At 28.7% G+C, this 8491-nt stretch overlaps 1 long non-coding RNA gene across 1 annotated transcript; it reads left to right on the forward strand.

Moving 5' to 3' along the window:
• Positions 1-1761: 1761 nt before the first annotated feature.
• On the forward strand, positions 1762-3961 carry LOC126844100 (uncharacterized). The gene is made up of 3 exons (XR_007686538.1): positions 1762-1890; positions 2555-2669; positions 3768-3961. It is a non-coding gene; the product is annotated as an uncharacterized LOC126844100 (long non-coding RNA).
• Positions 3962-8491: the final 4530 nt, after the last annotated feature.

An 8491-nucleotide genomic window follows, 5' to 3' on the forward strand; every position in this document is an offset into this window, starting at 1 on the left:
CAGTCAATAACTTGAAAGGTATTAAACGGGTCAAACAAGTTTATCAAATAAGGGATAAGTAATCTGAAAACAGATTTGAATTCTTCATGAAGTTTACTTGAGATCGATCAGCGTACATTTTTGATATCTTATTCCTACTACGCATAAAACACGTTTGAACATTTTATCAAATTTGGAAAGGGTTAAACTTAAAAATTGAAAAAAGTGATCTCAAGTAAACATCATGACGACTTCATATCTGGTTTTAGATTGATTATCGGATCACTGGTTCAGTCTGTGCGATGGACCAAAAATTATGTGTTTTGGCTAAAAAACGGTCGGTATCCAGGAGCCTTAAACTGAACTTTTTAAAGTTTTGAACACAAGAACTGGCACCGCCTAAACGCGTATGGTTAAACGATTCCTGTTTTCATATACGTCAAGAGTGCCTGACTCATATAAAAAAAAACCAGTCATTTTCTTAACGAATAAATGCACAAAAATCCCAATTGCAGATTCCCGAGAGGTAGATTAATGAGTTCTTACTTATTTGAAATACGTTTTTATTCAGTTAATAAAAAAAAAAAAATTTTTTTTTATTTAGTTTACAAATAAAGTCGCGCATTTGTAGCTACTAATTGGTATTCAATACACATTTTTTGTTTTTCAATATGTATACTTTACCAATTGAAGGACACAGGGAAAAACGGTAATAGTCACAATATAAACATTTTTTTTTTAAATAGTTTTTTTCAATTTATGCCAATAATTTTTTTTACTTATGTCAAAAGATTATTTAAGTAAATACATTTATCATTAGAGTGGCATTTAATGTGATTTTTTTGTTTTCATGTAAGAGGTAGAGCAATTCACGAACTTTGTTTTTGCTATACTCTAAAATTTTCATAATGTCACAACTACCGTTTTTACCCTGTGCCCTTCAATTATAATTTACAACGAGTACAACACGGTTATCTATATAGGGTAGACAAATTCAAAGTATAATTAATTAAATATTGTTGTGGTTATTTTACCTATTAGTAAATTCAACATTTTAATACTCATATGAAGGATGGCTTTATTTTTGCAATCTATTCTAGGTCGTGGTATAACTTAGCAAATAAAAAATATTGTTCCAATTGTTTTTCTTTTCCTGGGCGAAGCCGGGTACACAGGCGGTTTGTTAATACGGAAGACGGTTATTTACTAGAAATTCAAAGCATACAAAACAAACAAAATATCGATAGAAATCATACAGTATTTTTGCCGGAAAATATCCGGGTAACTATCAATAGACATAATAGACACACACATTATTTACTATGCATGCAAGCGCAAAACAACAGAAGATATTAGTTTGAGGCCTAAAATAATAATGTTATTGGAAAACTTGTTTTGAAAAGACTATGTGCATATTATACAGTTAATCTTGAATAAGACATGAGGGATTTAACTGTACGATAGGGTACCCCATTTGGCATTAATTTGTTTTTAAAAAAATGCAAAATTTGAATATAAGATGGCAAGAAGTTCACTAAATATATTATGTCGCGCCTATATAATTTTGTCAGGTATTACCAGGAAGCCATACTTTCACATTTGTGCATTATGACCTCAATACTTTTATTTGATAAAAACAGTGTAAATAGACTTTTGCACCTATGCCACAGTTGGATACTTGTCGGAAACGTATTTGATATATTTATTTACTGTTTTGGATTTTATTTTTCATTTCCTTATAAAACTGGCCTTTATAAGCCTATAACTGTTGAGAGTAAAAGTAATAGTTTTATCACACTGTTAAACATCGGTTTATAATAGATAGATACAATGTACTTCAAAATCTCAATTATTTTGCTTCTAACTTGTTTGATGTTTGTCGAATCCACTGTAACACTAAATAATTCAGAAGTGAGTTTTAATAATTTGTTTTGACTAAAACTATTAGTTTAAAATGATTTCCTTCTAACATTAGGTGTACACGGTGTCCCACAGAGACATGAGAAATTTTGATTAGCTTTGGAAATTGTTCTCAATAAAATGGTTATCTTGAAATTTTCAAAAATGTAACGAAAAAAATAAAAAAAAATATTTAAAAAAAATTCAGCAGAATAAAAACTGATTTCATTTGATATGTCTTTGTGGGACACCTGCACAGCAAGTGTTAAACATTATTTGTTTCTTAAATCATTTATTACACACGAAAAATGTGTAATCATTTTTAGCCTCATCACTGTCCGATTTAATATAGGTACTAATATTTTTTATTTTTATTTTAAAAGTCTTTAAGTCTGTTGGGTATAGTTTTGCATAACTCTTGTCTTAGTGATTTCCATTAAACTAAATAATATTTGTGGAGTACACATATCTTCTATTACAATTACAACAGTTTCTAAATTAGTTAAAAAACAAAAGTTTTTTAGATTTGATTTTTTCCAGAATCAGGAAATTATAATACATAGTACATAATAATACATATACAAACTGTTTGATTGTTAATTGCATATTGTTCTCTAGTCTGCAAAAAAATGTTTGTGAATGAAATTTATTAAATAAGTAAAAAAAAACTTTTCAGTTGTTACACCGTTCTTGGGCAAATATCAGGACTAGATCCGCAATGGCAACGCATTTCAACATAAGCGTACAGCAACTTGAAAATTTAGCGGCAACAAATAATATTCCAAACCTAGGTAACCATTAGACATTTTAATTTTTAATTTTATAAAAATTATTTATTGTTGATGCAAAGCTATGACCATTGATTATGTAATAGACATTCATAATCAATGCTATGACTTAGACCTTCCTCTCATATTATCAAGGGAACTCGACTAGAGCTTCCGTTTTTCTATTAGTACTGTTTGAGCAGAGCGATCAACATTGTATGTTATTAATTAATAATAATAATAATTATACTGTTACAATATTTAACGTTTAAGTTAAAATAATTGTGTGTGAGGGTAGATTATACGCCTTTTTATGTAGATACAACGCAACAGGTTTACATAGGTGTATATAGAATTTTTTGAATTTTTTTTAATTAAAAACCTCTAATAAAAGTATATTTGCAAAATATATGCTCTGAACATGTGTGTGAGAATTTTTTATTTCACTATATAAATATTGTACAATATTATTTTTTAATTAAATATATTTTATCCTATTTTAAGTAGTTAGTTGCTAATGATTTTAATTTCATATATATTATAACTTATAACCCACTCGCTTTTCCACCGCATACAATTTTTGGAATAAATCATTTATATATTTACTTTCAAGTATAACTTAAATCATAAAAAATTTGGGAAAAAAGTATAAATTTACATTACAAATTAAATTCAACATATATGTATTAGCGTTGTATGTTATTTGATAAAACAATTATTGATTTAATACACTCGATAACAATATTTTTAAATAATAATTTAAGTATATTACATTGTATTTTCCCGGGTTTTGTTAATTAACAAAACGGTGTAAAATTACTCGTAACTATCATCTGAATAAAAGAAACTAAAATTGTAAAAAATACAATAAAATATAAAAGTTGCTTAAAACGGCCAATTTTTTCTTGAATAAAGTATTAGGATATTCAAAAGTGAGTTAACAAAAAATATCTAATAGAACCAGAAAGAGTTTTTATTTGAATTTTTTACAATATGGTGTATTGTTGTATAGTTTTGTCCCATAACTACTTTTCATTTTTTTGGCGATCTGATATCGTTATCCAAAAAAATTAAGTATATGTTGAAATTTTAAATTAAATTTACTTTTTTGCGATATTTCAGACCATGTATCGTTGGAGCAGTTTAGGACGCTTGCAATACTGGTTGTTCGTAATGGATGGAATACTGTAGAGAATATCTTACAAATGCCAACCCACACATGATCGTGCCCATTCAATAAGCTGACTGCTCCAAAAATATTAACGGTTTGTTATAATTTGAACCTGGACCAAATTGTAATATACAACTCAAAAATATACAACTTAAATATTAAAAAAATACCTTGATTTTTTGTCTCATATGAGAAATACATTTTCTTCTTCTTCTCCTTCACGATCTTCCATATCAACTTCACGCATACCAACAATTCTTATATCATTCTCAATCGCATCAAACCCCTTTTTTCCCTTTCCATCTTTCCTCTTACGTTTATTTTCATCACACTGTATTCTATCAAAGTAACTATCTTAGGACTTAGGCTATTTGTGAGTCGTGAGAAGCACTACTTTGTTCATAAAGTGTGTACATAGTTTCTCATAAATCGTCCAATAATAATAGTTGTCAATAAAAAAACCTATTTTACCATCAAGTTATTATAATGCAGTTAGATTAGATTAGCAACACTGTTATCTATTATCAGTTAAGTTAAGTTAGACTAGCTAGACTGATATTGAACTTGCCTTAAGTATTATTCTTATAAAGAATATCAATCATTATATACTATCTACAGACGCAGATGACAGTGTTATCGACGGGCGTCAATATTATTGTTAAACAGGAATGCTACTGTTTTAAACACCGAACAAATACAAATTTAAATATTTATAGTCATCGTAAGCGAATAAGTTGTTGAAAATTAAAAATTTAAAAGCTAAAGTTGTTTTGAAATTAAAAAAAAAAAACGGAGTCCATACTTATTTCACGTACAAGGGACGAAGGTAAACATTTTTTAAGTTTTGAAAAATATACGTAAATATATGTACCTACGAATATAGAAAAAATATAATTTCCAAAATATTCATATTTTCCAAAGAAATGAGTGTCTTACATCAAATGAATCGCCCTTTATAAATCTGGGTACTGTGAATATGTTATTAACATTGTTTTATTATTTATTTTCTACACTAACAATTTTTGAATAATATTATAATATTGAACATAGTTGATTTCGAGTATTTGCTGTATTTTTATATTGAAAAACCACTGTTTGAAATAATATGTCATCGCCAATTTAAACAAAAAACAAATCAATACAACACGATAAAACGCATACACTTTCTACATAATATACTACCATGTATGTTTGCTACAGAAACAAATATGTAGGTCTTACGATTTATTTAAAAGGAATATTCTAGTATTATATTTCCCCGTTCTTACGTTTGTTATTAGTCCCCAATAGTCGGGATAAAGGCAAACGAAAAGAAGGTGTAATTTTTAATTAAGAATAAATGAGTCGTTGACTGCAGAAAGGGGACAAAAGTCATTTTTTATGGGTCACCTCTAAAAATCCCCGGTGGTCACCCATCCAGGATCAAACATCAACGGACACAGCTTAACTTGAAGTGCTGCGTGACAGTTCGAGATGTCCACAGTGCCACAACAAGTCCCTAAAATACTATAAAATTATGTTTTCACATTAATTGACACCGTTTTAATTCTTGCTGTCACTTCAACGACGCTTTATCGTGCTAACGTACTTACTCTATTCTGGTTCATAATATACAGGGTGCCATGGAAAGTTCTACCGAGCTTCAAATGAGACATTTATGGTGCTCTATGGGCACAATAAATGGTATTTATTTTTTTAAAATGTTAAAATTATTTAAAATAGCCCGTATCTCATTAAAAAATGTTCTAACAAAAAAAAAATTTGCAGATTTGAAATCAAAAGAAAAAATCTTGTTGAACTGATATGTAGCATGATTTTTTGGTATCTGGTCACACATGCGTCCACAGGTTGGTCACTGAGCAGCCGGCATGTGATCAAAATCAACATATGGCACGCGACACATCATTTTGGGTTAAAATTTTATTCTCAATTCAGTGGTGGTATTAGAATTATTTTATATTCAATATTTAAGAAATTAGTATCAATTTTTTGGTAAAAATGTAATATTTATATAATAGGTTTGTTTCTAATTATTCTCTAGTGTCTAGTCTACTATGAAGAATTATTTTTTTTTAATTTTCAAGGCATCTCGAATTTGAAATTCAAACAACTTGAAATGATACCTTCTTAAAACATTTGTAATGTCAAATTATGTACATGCTTTTTAAATATAAAGATAAAATAGTTGTTTATTTATTTTGTAGGTTAATCAACCCTTGACAACCCTTACTGGCAAGTTACAAAAAAAAAAAAGTTCGCCAACCTTAGAGCCGAGCCTTGGTCGTTGGCGGAACTTCTAAGGATTTTTTATGTATACAAAAATAAAACATATTGTCTTAATTATAAAGAAGATGGTTTTTTATTAAGTTCATTTAAAGTAATATACTTGATATTGTAAATGCTTATTTAGGTGCCGGAAAAGCCAAAGTGCTAAAAAACCGGTCTACAAAATATAAGCGTCATTAATTAATACTGCGTGTGTAAGGGAATCACATTTCTGCGAACCTCCCAGACATCACTCGCAAAGCTCTTAAATGTATGTACGGCGCACAGTGGTCGAGAGTGAATTCTAGGCGCTCAAAAGTCTTATTAATAAATATGCAAAAAATATCAAAGCAATTATGAATTATTAATTTTAATATGTTTCTTAGACATAACATAAAATTTCAAGGTCATATGTGTACCTGGACGTTTTTTATTACTATTTAAAGTTCAGTTTTTATAGTTTAGCGGTTATTTTGATTTAAAAAAATAATATTTCATTTACAATTTTTTTACCCTTTGATATTTTTAAACATTTTTTTATTTAACTAGTAGATAACCTAAGGAAAAAAATATATTTTTTAAAAAATTATTTTTTTCAATTTAGTTATGATAATTTTGAATGAAAAATATCAGATGTTTTACATGTTTTTTTCTTTTAAGAGAGTAGTACTTAAATTTGCCAATTTTTACCCACATAGCAATACATAGGTGTTGTAGAACAAGTATTCAAGTTTATAAAAATATTAATTTTTATTGCGGCAGACAAAAATTAGTTAGTACACAAGGCAAATAAAATAGTACTATTTTATTGTACTCGTACATACCCAAATCTATTACTATGCTGTTTGGAAAGTAAGTACAAGTTAATTTATATGTCTAATGTAATATACAGTGTGATCAATTTAACGTGACACTAATTTTTCAAAAAATAAAAAAAATGCTAAAAAAGATAAAAATAATTATTCTTTTATATTGTAATATAATATCAACAAAAATGTTTCAAAAATAATAATTATAAAAAATATAATAACTTTGTTGTATTTTATAATAACATAAATGAAAATTTCTTAAATAGAAAAATTACAAATTTGCAATTATTATTAACGTTTATACTACAAGGAAGTAAAAACCAACTAATAAGTAGATAAAATGTTGACAGCTTTGAAGCATTATACCTATTCCGTAACAAATTAAATGTCAAACAGCATATTACAATATAAAAGAATAATTATTTTTATCTTTTTTAGCATTTTTTTTATTTTTTGAAAAATTAGTGTCTAAGAAACATATTAAAATTAATAATTCATAATTGTTTTGATATTTTTTGCATATTTATTAATAAGACTTTTGAGCGCCTAGAATTCACTCTCGACCACTGTGCGCCGTACATACATTTAAGAGCTTTGCGAGTGATGTCTGGGAGGTTCGCAGAAATGTGATTCCCTTACACACGCAGTATTAATTAATGACGCTTATATTTTGTAGACCGGTTTTTTAGCACTTTGGCTTTTCCGGCACCTAAATAAGCATTTACAATATCAAGTATATTACTTTAAATGAACTTAATAAAAAACCATCTTCTTTATAATTAAGACAATATGTTTTATTTTTGTATACATAAAAAATCCTTAGAAGTTCCGCCAACGACCAAGGCTCGGCTCTAAGGTTGGCGAACTTTTTTTTTTTTGTAACTTGCCAGTAAGGGTTGTCAAGGGTTGATTAACCTACAAAATAAATAAACAACTATTTTATCTTTATATTTAAAAAGCATGTACATAATTTGACAGTTTGAAAATCGTTTAAAGCCATTACAGAAACTAACACAACACTTATGTAAAAACGATATGTAGGTTCTTACAAAAAGAAAATAAATTATTGTCTATTGAACGCAAAACCAGTGTACTACTACTCACGCACAGTTGCTTTCAAGCAACAAATATATTTAACCTTATAAAAATAATACAATCTATCATAAACCTATACAAAACACAAAATAATGTTTAATAATTTATGATCTAACAAAAAATAATTTTTATTTTGTTGATTTTAACAGTTAAACCGGCAAAATGATAGTAGGAAAACGCGCGCATTGAGTGTGATAACCTCTTGCTGATACATGGATTTAAAACAGCTGTGCAAAATATCGTTGGTAACCAAACAAATCGTAAAATGTTGTGGCGGCCCCACATACAGCACTGTAGCGGATGTATGGCCACGAGGCGCCACAGCTAGCGCAACCTAGCTGTCGGCATCGATACCGCCTCAACACATGGTCAGATCGCCAGATCTCGGTAGTTGTGACGAACCGTAGCGAACTTCTCGCATGTGATCAAAGTCACCCAGAGCGCACATATAAATACGCACACGACAACTACCGACTCAATGTCTTCGGACACCGGCCGAGCAACCT

Source organism: Adelges cooleyi, unplaced genomic scaffold, assembly GCF_023614345.1.
Source record: "Adelges cooleyi isolate 19-005CV unplaced genomic scaffold, UGA_ACOO_1.1 ACOO_flye_CR_arks_rails_tigmint_CR_PRNA_627, whole genome shotgun sequence".
Taxonomy (NCBI): domain Eukaryota; kingdom Metazoa; phylum Arthropoda; class Insecta; order Hemiptera; family Adelgidae; genus Adelges; species Adelges cooleyi.